Genomic DNA, 16,818 nt, shown 5'->3' with positions numbered 1-16,818 from the left:
GGACGTAGATCCCCCAACAACCAAGTCCCGAGTGAAGGCAACAGCCCAACCTGTACAACAGAGACACCGCCACCGCCAGGGCACCAGTTTCTGAGGGCCAGCGCCTGCGGGCAAAGAGTAGAGCTCCCCCGGTCCAGCTTGAAGCCGCGGAGCGGGTTACCGGTGGGGACCCATCGCAACCAACAAGTACACAAAGGTGCAAGGAAGAGGGACATCACCGTCACCTACTGGGAGAGCAATTGCAGCCGTCCGTGAGACCGTCTTACCAGCCATCTGGTTTACCGTAAAAACTGTGTCAACGTCTCAGGCTGAGTGAGTACCACAGTGCCGCAAGGCACAGCGCTGCCCCCGCGTCCCTGCGCCCACCAGGCCCTGCACCTCCCAAGCCATCACCGGGCCCCGGGATCACCAACCCCTGCCCACGGAGGGGCAACACAACACCTGGCTGCTCCGCATCACCATCCCCGGGATCCCCGTATTGAGCAGCGATGGTGAAATCACCACAACCGTGGGTGGCGTCACGGACTATAAACAATCCCCACACCCAACAAACCCCTTTCACTCACGGGCGAGGAGTGCCGCTCGAGAAACCCCCGGGATCCGGCCCACAGCTCGAGCCACCACTGAGCAGCAGCCGCCGGACCCGAGCAGAAGGGGTGAGCGTAGTGTGCTGACACCCTCCTCCCCGCCCGCGACAACTTGGCGTCACGAACAGGATACTACCGCTCTGCCGTCTGGTAGAGGTGCGCCTTGTGACCGCCGGAGGTATCCGGCTGAAAAATTTCAAAAGCCGCCATCTTTGGCGCGAAAAGTTCCCGCTCGAGCGTCTTCTCGAGTAGTAGAGGCGCGAAGGCCAAAACCCCGCCCCGAGAGAGGAGGGGCCGGAAAGAGCTAAGGGGGACGCGATGGCGGCTGGACGCATGTAGCTGCAGCTATAAAAGCAGGGACGCCAGGACTCTGCAACGATACTGGGTTCCTGGAAGGCACGCTTGCCAAGATGAACAACCCAACTCCCAACGAGGAAGCCCCCGCGCCCGGCACGGCGACGTGGTTGAGGGACCGGACCGTCCCGCTGAGTAACCGTCTGCAGGCCCATATGCAACTCCTCCTGGATGAGTGGGAGACCGACATGGCGGACGTGGTGGCTGCTATGTGGAGACGCGAGGCAGAAGAGGATTTGGAGGAGCGGGTAAGCGACCCACGCCCCTGTATTCCTGAAGGATCGGCCGTTGGAGCTGAGGGGCCCGGCCGGTTTCCGCTCGCCCTGCCTCTCTCCCCGCTACCCGCGATAGTTGCTGCCGCCCCGCCATTAGGCCCGCTACCTGCCCAACCGGTAGCGATACCCTGCCCGGCCGCTCCAGCGGACCAGCCGGCTGCAGACGTCCAGGACGGCCCTGAAATGCACCAAGGGGAACCGCTAGAACCGTGGGCCCTTAATAGCGTGGTGCCAGAAGTCCCAGTAGAGACTGTGCCAGACCCTGAGCCCGGGACCGTGGCTTGGATGAAGGCCCGGGTGATACAATTCCACCAACGTCAGCAGGATCAGATCTTCCGGATGCTGGAGCAGTGGACCAACGAGGTGGAGGAGCTGATTACAACTGCCCCGATGTGCGAAAGGGGAATAGATGTAGCAGAACTGACTGGTGACCCACGTCCCTATGTCCTATCTGGACCGGCCGCTGCGGCTGAGGGGCCCGGCCTAGTCTCGGCCTATGCATCGCCCTTGCCGTCACTTACGGGGCGCCTCAGTATAAGCTCGCCTACTATGCTGCTCCATGCTACCGCAGAAGGGGCTGAAGTGTTGGATGCTGGGGGTCAGGAGGCTGCGGCAGCTGGCGGCAACCCGCCTGACGCAGGAATAAGAGAGGACGACTCCTGCCCCAGCTCCGAGTCCATTGTTGCAGCTGAAGGAGCAAGTGAGCGTTCCCGCTATGTGGGGGACCCCGTGGTTTACCATACCTCGCGTACCGGTGGAAATGGGTACCGGGTACCCCTGTCACAGCAGGCATGTCAGTGCATGTTTGATGTGCTGGTGGCAGAGGGTGGGTCCGCCTTAGCAGAGGAACCGGAGTAGGGCAGCGGATGCCCACAACACCGTCCCCGTTGGGACCACCTGTTTGTTTGAAAGTTTGAAAGTTCTGCCAATGAAGAAATGATTACCGAACAGTAACCTGATTTGCTTGTGATTGAACCGGCTGGAGCCGGCACCGTTGTCCCCGTGGGGACCGTTTAAAAAGTTATTTTGCATGGGAACTATCCATGGACAAGCCCGTGAACTTGCAGGGCACCCACAAACGTTAAGTGGCTTGTAAATATGTTGTTTGCCGTTACCGTTTTCCGCAATGCCGCCTCCGGAGAGGCAGGTTGGAGGGAGGGCCCTCAGCAGAGCAGGCTGGGGCCCAGCCACCAAAGGAACCGGTGGCTACCCTCTGGAGGGGAGGACAGATCCCGCTCGGGTACCGTGTGCTGGACTGTGGGTCAAGGGGTGCTGCCTGGGCTTTAGGGGCAGCATCAGGGCCAGGTTGCTTGGGTGGGAGAGAGCGGAAACCGTAACCGTAAACCGTTATGCAACGTTAAAGAAATGTGCCTCCCGTTTTGGGAAGAGTTATTGAAAATGTATATATGTTACCGTTACCATGTTATCTTTTTCAGAAAAATAAAACCGGTGTTGGACGGCAGCCCGCGGACGGTCTGCATTTTGCTAAGGGGGAATGTGTCGCCCTGGGCAAGCCAGGGGACACAGGTCACACACCACCACACCCCACACTCCAGGTAGGCACATCACAGCTAAACTACAAATCCTTGTTGCCTTCCTCCAGAGGCTGATGATTCACACCAGGGGATGGGCCAGGCGGTTGGCTCCGCCCACCGAGGAGGACACAGCTCTGGAGGCGGGAAGTGTCAGGCAGTCTAGAGTTGGAGTCTAGTCAGGGAGGAGGAAGTGGAAGGAGTGGAGGAGTAGCCCAGGCAGGGCTGGAGCAGATAAGCTAAGTGCAAGTAAGGAAAGAAAAGTAGTAAAGGAGGAAAGCAGGAGTGGTGTCAGAACAGAAGGAGTGTGTAAAGCCTGAAGAGTCCAGCTAAGTGCAGGACAGGTCAGCAAGGTCAGCAACGGCGGTGACTGTCTGGAGGGGGACCGTTTGGAAGTTCCTGGAAGGACCCCGTAGGCTGTGTGCCCGGTGGTCTGGAGCAGTGTTCCGAAGGACAGTCAGCACCAGGGCAGGGGCCTCTCGGACCCCGGCAAGGCTTGGAGTCGCCGTAAATTGCCGAATCCGTCAGTGAAGGGGACGTAGATCCCCCAACAACCAAGTCCCGAGTGAAGGCAACAGCCCAACCTGTACAACAGAGACACCGCCACCGCCAGGGCACCAGTCTCTGAGGGCCAGCGCCTGCGGGCAAAGAGTAGAGCTCCCCCGGTCCAGCTTGAAGCCGGGGAGCAGGTTACCGGTGGGGACCCATCGCAACCAACAAGTACACAAAGGTGCAAGGAAGAGGGACATCACCGTCACCTACTGGGAGAGCAATTGCAGCCGTCCGTGGGACCGTCTTACCAGCCGTCTGGTTTACCGTAAAAACTGTGTCAACGTCTCAGGCTGAGTGAGTACCACAGTGCCGCAAGGCACAGCGCTGCCCCCGCGTCCCTGCGCCCACCAGGCCCTGCACCTCCCAAGCCATCACCGGGCCCCGGGATCACCAACCCCTACCCACGGAGGGGCAACACAACACCTGGCTGCTCCGCATCACCATCCCCGGGATCCCCGTATTGAGCAGCGGTGGTGAAATCACCACAACCGTGGGTGGCGTCACGGACTATAAACAATCCCCACACCCAACAAACCCCTTTCACTCACGGGCGAGGAGTGCCGCTCGAGAAACCCCCGGGATCCGGCCCACAGCTCGAGTCACCACTGAGCAGCAGCCGCCGGACCCGAGCAGAAGGGGTGAGCGTAGTGTGCTGACACCCTCCTCCCCGCCCGCGACATCCACATCCAGGGAGATTAGCTACAGCACCATTGGTTGTAAACTTCGTGATTATGTTGCACACTGTGGTCAAAGGAACATCAAGATCTCTGGAGATGAACTTGTCAGCTTTAGATTGTTGATATTTTTCAACAGTCTTGTTTCTTTTCTCCTCTTTCTGTTCTCCATGCTTAGTTTGGCACACACAGAAACGCAAAGCAAATTGAGGCAACTTCTCCCCTTTTTATCTGTTTTCAGGTGTGATTTTCATATTGCCCACTCCTGTTACTTACACAGGGGAGTTTGAATGAGCATCACATGCTTGAAACAAAGTTGTTTACCCACAATCTAGTAATTTTGTCCTGCCCATTTTTGGGGTTTTATGTGAATTTGTGTCCAAGTTGACTTTTATAGATAGATAGGTAGCTGCGTCAGTAATGTCCTCCCTATGGTCTCTGTGGCAGGTCTCTTCCTCAGTGGCGACCATTGGCCCCGGCCTCTGTGTGTTGCCCCTCTCCTGAATACGGTATGTCATCTCCGAGCTGTCGGCAGAGATCAGCGGCGTCTCGCCCCGGCTTCTCCTCTATAAGGTTAGGATGAAAGCTCGCGTTTTGCATACAGATTTTGAACTTTTGATCCTTCACCAACAGCCGACACGGAGACTTTGAAGAAAAACCCTTTCAAATATTTCCATCTCCCGAGCCGTCCCCTCGCGGATTGTGACATTAAGAGGACGTACGACCTTTCTTTGCTTCTGATTTCTTGAAATGCCACCGCGAATTACATTCAAGTTCTCGGAATTTCTATCCTGGAAATCCCATCGTTTAGAATCTCTAATTAATATTACATTCGGTAATGCTGATGAGGTTTTTTTTTCAGGGTTATTTTTAATTAACGGCTGGGAAGGGGCAGCGACCTCCATTGGTGCGACATTAAAAACTGCAACGTCTTAGCGTTGTCAGTGCTCGTCACTTGTAATATTTAAACCCTATTTATATCAGGATTGTTACTGTTTTGTCCCCCGGATATAGTGCGATTTTGAGAATTTTGGCATCCGGACCTTCTGACAAATTTGTCAAACCCTTGGTAAACTTGGCTAATATTGGTAAAAAGAAAAAAAAGGATATTAACGAAAAGGAAATTTCATTTTATTTCCAATAAATCCCCTAAAATTTGGAATTTTATTACCTCCAAAAGATTACACAACCACCAGGGAGGCCCATTATCTCAGTGATTGATGGGAAATTTGTCTAAATTGTGTCAAAAATGTACCAGCCTATCTTAAAGACGCCACATATCCTTTAAAAATGTGAGAGAATTGAATGGAAGGATGACTACATCTTGGGGACATTCAATGGGACTTCCCTTTATATCATTATTCAATGTGAGATGTGGTGTGAAGCAGTCAGATTTTTAGGGAAGGGACAGTATTACCCAGAACAGTTGCATTTTTTTGTTATATAAATTTACATCGTCTTTTCTCACAATTATTTTTTTTTATATAAAGCCAAATTTCAACCAAAAACATGGGGGACCGCAATGGGGAGCGGACTCACCCCCACAAGTTTTAACAACTTAATGACCGCGGACTATACTGGTATATCCTAAGCCATATAGGTATAATTAACCAGCCGCCAGCAGTGATTCCCGCACATGACAACTGATTTGAACAGCTGACATGTGTGCCTCACAGGCACGGGTGGATCCACGATCCACCTGTGCTTGTTAACCCCTTAAATCGCGCTGTCAATATGTGACAGCGCAATTTAAATGCTCGCCACAGTAAATCTTCACTCACTCGGCTCCACCGTGATGTAATCACTGTGGGATGATGGTTGACATGGTAGTACAGGGTCATGCGATGACTCCTGTAGCTCACATGACTCACTTCCTGTTTCAGCCAGCCGAGTGCTGCCTGTTAGAAGAGATGAGCATTTCTGCAGATCTCAGCTGTGTAGCTGTGTTCAACAGAAATAAATGAGCAATCAGATTGCTGATCCTTATAGCCCCTTAGGGGGACTAGTAAAATTAAAAAAGTAAAAAAAAGTTTAAAAAAAAATAAAAAAACCCAAAAACCTAAAACTTCAAATCACTCCCCTTTCGCCCCATTGAAAATTAAAGGGTTAAAAAAATAAAATATATAAATACATTTGGTATCGCCACGTTCAGAAAAGCCAAATCTATCAAAATATCAAATCAATTAATCTGATCAGTGAATGACGTAGCGGTAAAAAAATTCCAAACACCAAAATTATGTTTTTTGGTCACCGCAAATTTTGTGCAAAATGCAATAACAGGCGATCAAAACGTAGCATCTGAGCAAATAGGGTACCATTAAAAATGTCAGCTAGAGACGCAAAAAATAAGTCGTCACTGGGCCATAGAACCCGAAAAATGAAAATCCTACGGGTCGCGGAAAATGGTGCAAAAAGTGTGCCACCTTTTTGGGACAAAATTCTGAATTTTTTTTAACCCTTTAGATAAAAGTAATCGTATACATATTTGGTATCTACGAACTTGTACCAACCTGAGGCATCACACCGACACATCAGCTTTACCACATAGTGAACACGGTGAATAAAATATCCCCAAAACAATCATGCAATTGCACTTTTTTTTTGCAATTTTTTCGCACTTGGATTTTTTTGCCATTTTCCAGTACACTATATGGTAAAACTTATGGTTTCATTTAAAAGTAAAACTTGTCCCGCAAAAAAAAAGCCCTCATATGGCGAAAAAATAAAACAGTTACAGCTCTTAAAAGAAGGGAAGCAAGAAAGACAGAATGGAAAATCAACTGAGGGTGAAGGGGCTAACCACAAACATGGGTGACCACCATGGGGATTGGAATCACCCCTCAAGTATTAATCACAAACACAGGGGGACCGCAATGGGGATTGGAATCACCCCAAGTTATGGTAATTTATAGATGGACTATAAGGAATGGGAATTCATCTGTCCTGGTGGTATTTTTGATGTAGATCTAGACCTTTAGAAAAAAATTGATCGAGGATGTGATATTTATTTGGAAGAAATCTGAGGATGTGTTCTTGCAGGAGATTAATAGGTATTTGTTTTTTTTCCTTTTCTTAAATTTACCCTATCATATCATTTGTGCACTTTTTGAAGCTCATTATAAACATATCAAAATATAAGATATTTTCAAACCATATTTATTTGGAAGTGATCTGAAGATTCCTTGAACATTTTCTTGGAGAAGATTAAAAAGATTTTTTTTTTAATTTATTCCAGCATATAGTTCAGCATCTGTGCACTTTTTGGATCTCACTATATACATATCTAAAAAATAAGATTTTTTTCAATTAATATTTACAATCATGGGGGACCACAATGGGCTCTAAATTCAGGCCAAGTTATGCTAATTTATATATGGGTTACTGGAAATGTGAATTCATCTTCACTGTTGGGATTCATGGTGTAGGTCTAATTCCCTGGATAAGAATTATTGACAGTATGATATTTATTTGGAAATTATCTGGAGATTTCTTGAAAGTTTTCTTGAAGATTAATAAGAATTTTTTTTTTATTTATTCCAGCATTATCGTTCAACATCTGTACACTTTTTTGATCTCAATATATATCTCTAAAAATAAGATATTTTCACATGATGTCTACATTCATGTCGGACCATAATGGGGTCCACATTCATGCCAAGTTGTGCTAATTTATTTCTGGGCTACTGGAAATGTGAACTCATTTTCCCTGGTTGCATTCTCAGTGTGTGTCTGGTCCTTTGGAATACATTTATTGACAATGTGATACTTATTTGGAAAGATCTGAGGATTCCTTTAAAGTGTTCTTGGAAAGATTAAAAATATTTTTTTCCTTAAATTTACCCTAGATGTTCAATATTTTTGTCTTTTTTAGATATCACTATATACACATCTGAAAATAAGATATTTTTCAATTATATCTACAAGCATGAGGGACCGCAATGGGGACAAAATTCAGGCCAAGTATGCTATGTTATATATGAGCTACTGGAAGCGTGAATTAATTTTCCCTTGTGGCGCACGATCCTCGGCAAATAATGAGAACACTACTGTAGAGGACCATCGGATAGAATTCTCACTAACCAATACAATGGGAGGGACGGTATTTTTAAAAAATAAAGTAAATAAATATATAAATATTGGTCTTTTTTAATAGAGAATAAGACCATTGCTCACAGACTGTATGATAAACCTGTGTCTGTTATTAAAAAAAGCCCAAACTGTAAGTAACTTGGTTACACTAACACAGCTCAACTACCTACCCTAAGGAGGGAAACCGATATTTTACGAAACTCATTGGACTTTGTTTTTGATATCCCCAGAGGCACCGGTAATGGCTGGAGAGACGTCACTCAAACTGTTTGCGGTATTGGTGGAAGTGAGAGGAGTCCGATGCCGGTCACAGCACCTCGTGCAGTACACCAGGAATTGGATCTGTTTTACATTATCACCAGACAGCACGAGAGGTAATAAACAGAACACGGCAGTAATACAGACTGATCCGAGTGACGCGGACATGTCCTCTCACGCACAAACATCACATATTTGGCTTCACTATTTGTCTACACTGATTATTAGTGATCACATTTTATCACAACTTTTGTTTTATTCTTTTTACCCCTTTGCTCCTAATTCATTATTCATGTTTTATTACAATATATATTACAATATAGACTCTTATCAATGGATCAGTCCCTTTTAAGTGCCCAAAAAGCACATTCTCCTTAAATCTTTTGGATGTTGCAATTTTACCCCGTTTTATACTCCAGAGCTGCACTCACTATTCTGCTGGTGCAGTCACTGTGTACAAACATTACTGATCCTGAGTTACCTCCTGTATTATACTCCAGAGCTGCACTCACTATTCTGCTGGTGCAGTCACTGTGTACATACATTACTGATCCTGAGTTACCTCCTGTATTATACTTCAGAGCTGCACTCACTATTCTGCTGGTGCAGTCACTGTGTACAAACATTACTGATCCTGAGTTACCTCCTGTATTATACTCCAGAGCTGCACTCACTATTCTGCTGGTGCAGTCACTGTGTACATACATTACTGATCCTGAGTTACCTCCTGTATTATACTCCAGAGCTGCACTCAGTATTCTGCTGGTGCAGTCACTGTGTACATACATTACATTACTGATCCTGACTTACCTCCTGTATTATCCTCCAAAGCTGCACTCACTATTCTGCTGGTGCAGTCACTGTGTACATACATTACTGATCCTGAGTTACCTCCTGTATTATCCTCCAGAGCTGCACTCACTATTCTGCTGGTGCAGTCACTGTGTACATACATTACTGATCCTGAGTTACCTCCTGTATTATACTCCAGAGCTGCACTCACTATTCTGCTGGTGCAGTCACTGTGTACATACATTACATTACTGATCCTGAGTCCCCTCCTGTATTATCCTCCAGAGCTGCACTCACTATTCTGCTGGTGCAGACACTGTGTACATACATTACATTACTGATCCTGAGTTACCTCCTGTATTATACTGCAGAGCTGCACTCACTATTCTGCTGGTGCAGTCACTGTGTACATACATTACTGATCCTTCCTGAGTTACCTCCTGTATTATACTCCAGAGCTGCACTCACTATTCTGCTGGTGCAGTCACTGTGTACATACATTACTGATCCTGAGTTACCTCCTGTATTATACTCCAGAGCTGCACTCACTATTCTGCTGGTGCAGTCACTGTGTACATACATTACTGATCCTGAGTTACCTCCTGTATTATACTGCAGAGCTGCACTCACTATTCTGCTGGTGCAGTCACTGTGTACATACATTACATTACTGATCGTGAGTTACCTCCTGTATTATACTCCAGAGCTGCACTCACTATTCTGCTGGTGCAGTCACTGTGTACATACATTACTGATCGTGAGTTACCTCCTGTATTATACTCCAGAGCTGCACTCACTATTCTGCTGGTGCAGTCACTGTGTACATACATTACATTACTGATCCTGAGTTACCTCCTGTATTATACTCCAGAGCTGCACTCACTATTCTGCTGGTGCAGTCACTGTGTACATACATTACATTACTGATCCAGAGCTGCGCTCACTATTCTGCTGGTGGTGGTTGGGGATTATGTAACCTGCAGTCAGTGTGGTGCGGTGTTGTCTGGGATCAGATTCATCACTGTTAGTTGTCAGCGACACTTTTCTCGTCAGGTTAAGGTCACTTTACACAACATTCCTGTGATTGATGAAGCCGCAGATTCCTGACTCTGATCTTTTCCAGTTTAAATGTGTAAAAGTCATTTATACCGAGAGTGAGGAAAGGTCAGAGGCAGAGCAGCTCCTCCCGTCACCGGAGCGTCCTGTGCTGCAGACACCAGACGGGTCCCACCGCTCACTGCCAATATGCTGCAATAAGACGTGCGCTGCGGCTCCTCCAGAACATACACCCGAAATCTGCCGATATAACATGTAGTTATATTCTTGTACATAGGGGCAGTATTATAGTAGTTATATTCTTGTATATAGGGGCAGTATTATAGTAGTTATATTCTTGTACATAGGGGGCAGTATTATAGTAATTATATTCCTGTACATAGGGGCAGTATTATAGTAGTTATATTCTTGTATATAGGGGCAGTATTATAGTAGTTATATTCTTGTACATAGGGGGCAGTATTATAGTAGTTATATTCTTGTACATAGGGGCAGTATTATAGTAGTTATATTCTTGTACATAGGGGGCAGTATTATAGTAGTTATATTCCTGTACATAGGGGCAGTATTATAGTAGTTATATTCTTGTACATAGGGGCAGTATTATAGTAGTTATATTCTTGTATATAGGGGCAGTATTATAGTAGTTATATTCTTGTACATAGTGGGCAGTATTATAGTAGTTATATTCTTGTATATAGGGGCAGTATTATAGTAGTTATATTCTTGTACATAGGGGGAAGTATTATAGTAGTTATATTCTTGTACATAGAGGCAGTATTATAGTAGTTATATTCTTGTATATAGGGGCAGTATTATAGTAGTTATATTCCTGTACATAGGGGGCAGTATTATAGTAGTTATATTCTTGTATATAGGGGGCAGTATTATAGCAGTTATATTCTTGTACATAGGGGCAGTATTATAGTAATTATATTCTTGTATATAGGGGCAGTAGTATAGTAGTTATATTCTTGTACATAGGGGGCAGTATTATAGTAGTTATATTCTTGTATATAGGGGCAGTAGTATAGTAGTTATATTCTTGTACACAGGGGGCAGTATTATAGTAGTTATATTCCTGTACGTAGGGGCAGTATTATAGTAGTTATATTCTTGTACATAGGGGGCAGTATTATAGTAGTTATATTCTTGTATATAGGGGGCAGTATTATAGTAGTTATATTCCTGTACGTAGGGGCAGTATTATAGTAGTTATATTCTTGTACATAGGGACAGTATTATAGTAGTTATATTCTTGTACATAGGGGCAGTATTATAGTAGTTATATTCTTGTATATAGGGGGCAGTATTATAGTAATTATATTCTTGTACATAGGGGCAGTATTATAGTAGTTATATTCTTGTATATAGGGGGCAGTATTATAGTAGTTATATTCTTGTACATAGGGCGCAGTATTATAGTAGTTATATTCTTGTATATAGGGGCAGTATTATAGTAGTTATATTCTTGTACATAGGGGGCAGTATTATAGTAATTATATTCTTGTATATAGGGGCAGTATTATAGTAGTTATATTCTTGTATATAGGGGCAGTATTATAGTAGTTATATTCTTGTACATAGGGGCAGTATTATAGTAGTTATATTCTTATACATACGGACAGTATTATAGTAGTTATATTCTTGTACATAGGGGCAGTATTATAGTAATTATATTCTTGTACATAGGGGCAGTATTATAGTAGTTATATTCTTATACATAGGGACAGTATTATAGTAGTTATATTCTTGTACATAGGGGCAGTATTATAGTAATTATATTCTTGTACATAGGGGCAGTATTATAGTAATTATATTCTTGTACATAGGGGCAGTATTATAGTAGTTATATTCTTGTACATAGGGACAGTATTATAGTAGTTATATTCTTGTATATAGGGGCAGTATTATAGTAGTTATATTCTTGTACATAGGGGGCAGTATTATAGTAATTATATTCTTGTATATAGGGGCAGTATTATAGTAGTTATTTATATTCTTGTACATAAGGACAGTATTATAGTAGTTATATTCTTGTATATAGGGGCAGTATTATAGTAGTTATATTCTTGTACATAGGGGGCAGTATTATAGTAGTTATATTCTTGTACATAGGGGCAGTATTATAGTAGTTATATTCTTGTACATAGGGGGCAGTATTATAGTATTTATATTCTTGTACATAGGGGCAGTATTATAGTAGTTATATTCTTGTACATAGGGGCAGTATTATAGTAGTTATATTCCTGTACGTAGGGGCAGTATTATAGTAGTTATATTCTTGTACATAGGGGGCGGTATTATAGTAGTTATATTCTTGTACATAGGGGGCAGTATTATAGTAGTTATGTTCTTGTACATAGGGGGCGGTATTATAGTAGTTATATTCTTGTACATAGGGGGCAGTATTATAGTAGTTATATTCTTGTACATAGGAGCAGTATTATAGTAGTTATATTCTTGTATATAGGGGCAGTATTATAGTAGTAATATTCTTGTATATAGGAGCAGTATTATAGTAGTTATATTCTTGTACATAGGGGCAGTATGATAGTAGTTATGTTCTTGTACATAGGGGCAGTATGATAGTAGTTATGTTCTTGTACATAGGGGCAGTATTATAGTAGTTATAGTCTTGTACATAGGGGCAGTATTATAGTAGTTATATTCTTGTACATAGGGGCAGTATTATAGTAGTTATATTCCTGTACATAGGGGCAGTATTATAGTAGTTATATTCTTGTACATAGGGGCAGTATTATAGTAGTTATATTCTTGTACATAGGGGCAGTATTATAGTAGTTATATTCTTGTACATAGGGGCAGTATTATAGTAGTTATATTCTTGTATATAGGGGCAGTATTATAGTAGTTATATTCTTGTACATAGGGGGCAGTATTATAGTAGTTATGTTCTTGTACATAGGGGGCGGTATTATAGTAGTTATATTCTTGTACATAGGGGGCAGTATTATAGTAGTTATATTCTTGTATATAGGGGCAGTATTATAGTAGTTATATTCTTGTACATAGGGGCAGTATTATAGTAGTTTTATTCTTGTACATAGGGGGCAGTATTATAGTAGTTATATTCTTGTACATAGGGGCAGTATTATAGTAGTTATATTCTTGTACATAGGGGCAGTATTATAGTAGTTATATTCTTGTACATAGGGGCAGTATTATAGTAGTTATATTCTTGTACATAGGGGGCAGTATTATAGTAGTTATATTCTTGTACATAGGAGCAGTATTATAGTAGTTATATTCTTGTGTATAGGGGCAGTATTATAGTAGTTATATTCTTGTACATAGGGGCAGTATTATAGTAGTTATATTCTTGTACATAGGAGCAGTATTATAGTAGTTATATTCTTGTACATAGGGAGCAGTATTATAGTAGTTATATTCTTGTACACAGGGGGCAGTATTATAGTAGTTATATTCTTGTACATAGGGGCAGTATTATAGTAGTTATATTCTTGTACATAGGGGCAGTATTATAGTAGTTATATTCTTGTACATAGGGGGCAGTATTATAGTAGTTATATTCTTGTACATAGGAGCAGTATTATAGTAGTTATATTCTTGTATATAGGGGCAGTATTATAGTAGTAATATTCTTGTATATAGGAGCAGTATTATAGTAGTTATAGTCTTGTACATAGGGGCAGTATGATAGTAGTTATGTTCTTGTACATAGGGGCAGTATTATAGTAGTTATAGTCTTGTACATAGGGGCAGTATTATAGTGGTTATATTCTTGTACATAGGGGGCAGTATTATAGTAGTTATATTCTTGTACATAGGGGCAGTATTATAGTAGTTATAGTCTTGTACATAGGGGCAGTATTATAGTAGTTATAGTCTTGTACATAGGGGCGGTATTATAGTGGTTATATTCTTGTACATAGGGGCAGTATTATAGTAGTTATAGTCTTGTACATAGGGGCGGTATTATAGTGGTTATAGTCTTGTACATAGGGGCAGTATTATAGTAGTTATATTCTTGTACATAGGGGCAGTATTATAGTAGTTATAGTCTTGTACATAGGGGCGGTATTATAGTGGTTATATTCTTGTACATAGGGGCAGTATTATAGTAGTTATATTCCTGTACATAGGGGGCAGTATTATAGTAGTTATATTCTTGTACATAGGGGCGGTATTATAGTAGTTATATTCTTGTACATAGGGGCAGTATTATAGTAGTTATATTCTTGTACATAGGAGCAGTATTATAGTAGTTATATTCTTGTACATAGGAGCAGTATTATAGTAGTTATATTCTTGTACAAAGAGGGCAGTATTATAGTAGTTATATTCTTGTACATAGGGGCAGTATTATAGCAGTTATATTCTTGTACATAGGGGCAGTATTATTATTATTATTATCAGCTCAGGTCACCGGCCCCAGTAAGGGAGTGTGCTGGATTGTGTGTATGTGGTGACCGGCCCCAGTAAGGGAGTGTGGGTAAATGTGTGTATGTTGTGAAGAGCACAGAAGACCAAATTCATTAAAGCTGACAATACATGTTATACATATGGAATACACATGTAGCTATTATTTGTGGCGGTCTAGACACAGGGCACCACACTGTCATATTTATTTTTGCCCCAAAAATGTGATAGGGCTTATTTTCAAGTTAGGGATTATTTTGAGGGGAAACACAAGCTGGGGCAAGTTTACGCCCCAAAAAAGGCAGACACTCCCAGAAGAATCACACTTACCAGAACCCAAACATATTCGTCACTCCCAGGTCCTCCTGTGATCTGCTGCGTGTGCTCCCAGCAGGTCCTTGTGTGCTCCACAGTGGTCCCCCCTGCTTCCGGTCAGCACACACACATCCGGTAGTACCGTACTGCTTCCGGCCGGCAGCACTGTAGAACGTGAGAACCGGCGGTGGAATGTATCAATGCGTCCTACTGCAGGTCCTTGATGCATCCACTGCAGGTTGTCTCTTTCCACTGCATCCTAGGTCCCCGGAGCAGTATGGTATCACCGAATGTGTATGTGAGTGTGTGTTCCACCGCAGGTCCTCGATGCATTCCACCGCAGGTCCTCGACGCGTTCCACCGCAGGTCCTCGACGCGTTCCACCGCAGGTCCTCGACGCGTTCCATCGCAGGCCCTCGATGCGTTTCACCGCAGGTCCTCGATGCATTCCACCGCAGGTCCTCGATGCCTTCCACCGCAGGTCCTCGACGCGTTCCACCGCAGGTCCTCGACGCGTTCCACCGCAGGTCCTCGACGCGTTCCACCGCAGGTCCTCGACGCGTTCCACCGCAGGTCCTCGACGCGTTCCACCGCAGGTACTAGATGCGTTCCACCGCAGGTCCTCGACGCCTTCCACCGCAGGTCCTCGACGCCTTCCACCGCAGGTCCTCGATGCGTTCCACCGCAGGTCCTCGCTGCGTTCCACCGCAAGTCCTCAATGCGTTCCACCGCAGGTCCTCGATGTGTTCCACCGCAGGTACTAGATGCGTTCTACCGCAGGTCCTCGATGCGTTTCACCGCAGGTCCTCAACGCGTTCCACCGCAGGTCCTCGACGCGTTCTACCACAGGTCCTCGATGCGTTTCACCGCAGGTCCTCGATGCGTTCCACCACAGGTCCTCGATGCGTTTCACCGCAGGTCCTCGATGCGTTCCACCGCAGGTCCTCGATGTGTTCCACCGCAGGTCCTCGATGCGTTCCACCGCAGGTCCTCGATGCGTTCCACCGCAGGTCCTCGATGCATTCCACCGCAGTTCCTCGATGTGTTCCACCGCAGGTCCTCGATGCGTTCCACCGCAGTTCCTCGATGTGTTCCACCGCAGGTACTCGATGCATTCTACCGCCGGTCCTCGATGCATTCCACCGCAGGTCCTCGATGCGTTCCACCGCAGTTCCTTGATGCGTTCCACCGCAGTTCCTCGATGTGTTCCACCGCAGGTCCTCACATTCCACAGCCTCCCATTTGGGGTCTGGTAAGTATGATTTCGGGGTCTGTCTTCTGTTTCTTCAATGAAGTGTCCTGCAGTATTTAACTTTTTAGGCTGCATGGACACTTTATTATTGAACCGCAATTAGGGCTTATTTTCGGGGTAGGGCTTATAGTTAAGTCTTACTGTGCAAATGCCGAAAAACTCCTGATAGGGCTTATTTTCGGGGAAACTCGGTACTTGGTGCTGTAAGGGAGGCAGGTTTTCCATAAACCCTGAGAAATGTGCCATGGGGATGGAGGAAGCAAAATACTTGGCCTATGTCGTAGGCAGGGGCAAAATCAAACCCCAAATAAAGTTTACACTATCCAGAATTGGCCACGACTGCGCTGGAAGGAACACGTTGGAGCATTTCTGGGCATTGAGGGCTACTACCGTCGCTTCATCCCTAGCTTCACCATGATGGCCGAACCCCTGACCGACCTCCTTAAGAGTGCAAACTTGGCTGTGGCCAAGTGGTCTCCAGAAGGGGAGACGGCCTTGTAAGAGCTAGCGTTGGTGGCATCAAACTCCAGTAAGGAATTTGTGGTCCAGACGGACGCATCAGAGGTCGGGATTGGTGCCGTTGTGTTGTGACTGGCAACACAACACCCAATATTGTGCCTACGTAGAAAATGTCCACCTGTGAGAAGAACTGCTCCACCATGGAGAAGGAGTGCTTAG

The 16,818-nt window shown here is 44.6% G+C and overlaps 1 long non-coding RNA gene across 1 annotated transcript in view; it reads left to right on the top strand.

The window, feature by feature from the left end:
• LOC142300963 (uncharacterized) overlaps positions 1-16,818 on the top strand; it is a 66,901-nt gene that overhangs the window by 42,737 nt on the left and 7,346 nt on the right. Inside the window, exon 3 of the long non-coding RNA XR_012752686.1 lies at positions 8,294-8,437. This is a non-coding gene — a long non-coding RNA (uncharacterized LOC142300963). The remainder of the gene's footprint in view (positions 1-8,293; positions 8,438-16,818) is intronic.

Source organism: Anomaloglossus baeobatrachus, chromosome 4, assembly GCF_048569485.1.
Source record: "Anomaloglossus baeobatrachus isolate aAnoBae1 chromosome 4, aAnoBae1.hap1, whole genome shotgun sequence".
Taxonomy (NCBI): domain Eukaryota; kingdom Metazoa; phylum Chordata; class Amphibia; order Anura; family Aromobatidae; genus Anomaloglossus; species Anomaloglossus baeobatrachus.
This window is presented reverse-complemented; position numbering and strand designations above follow the sequence as displayed.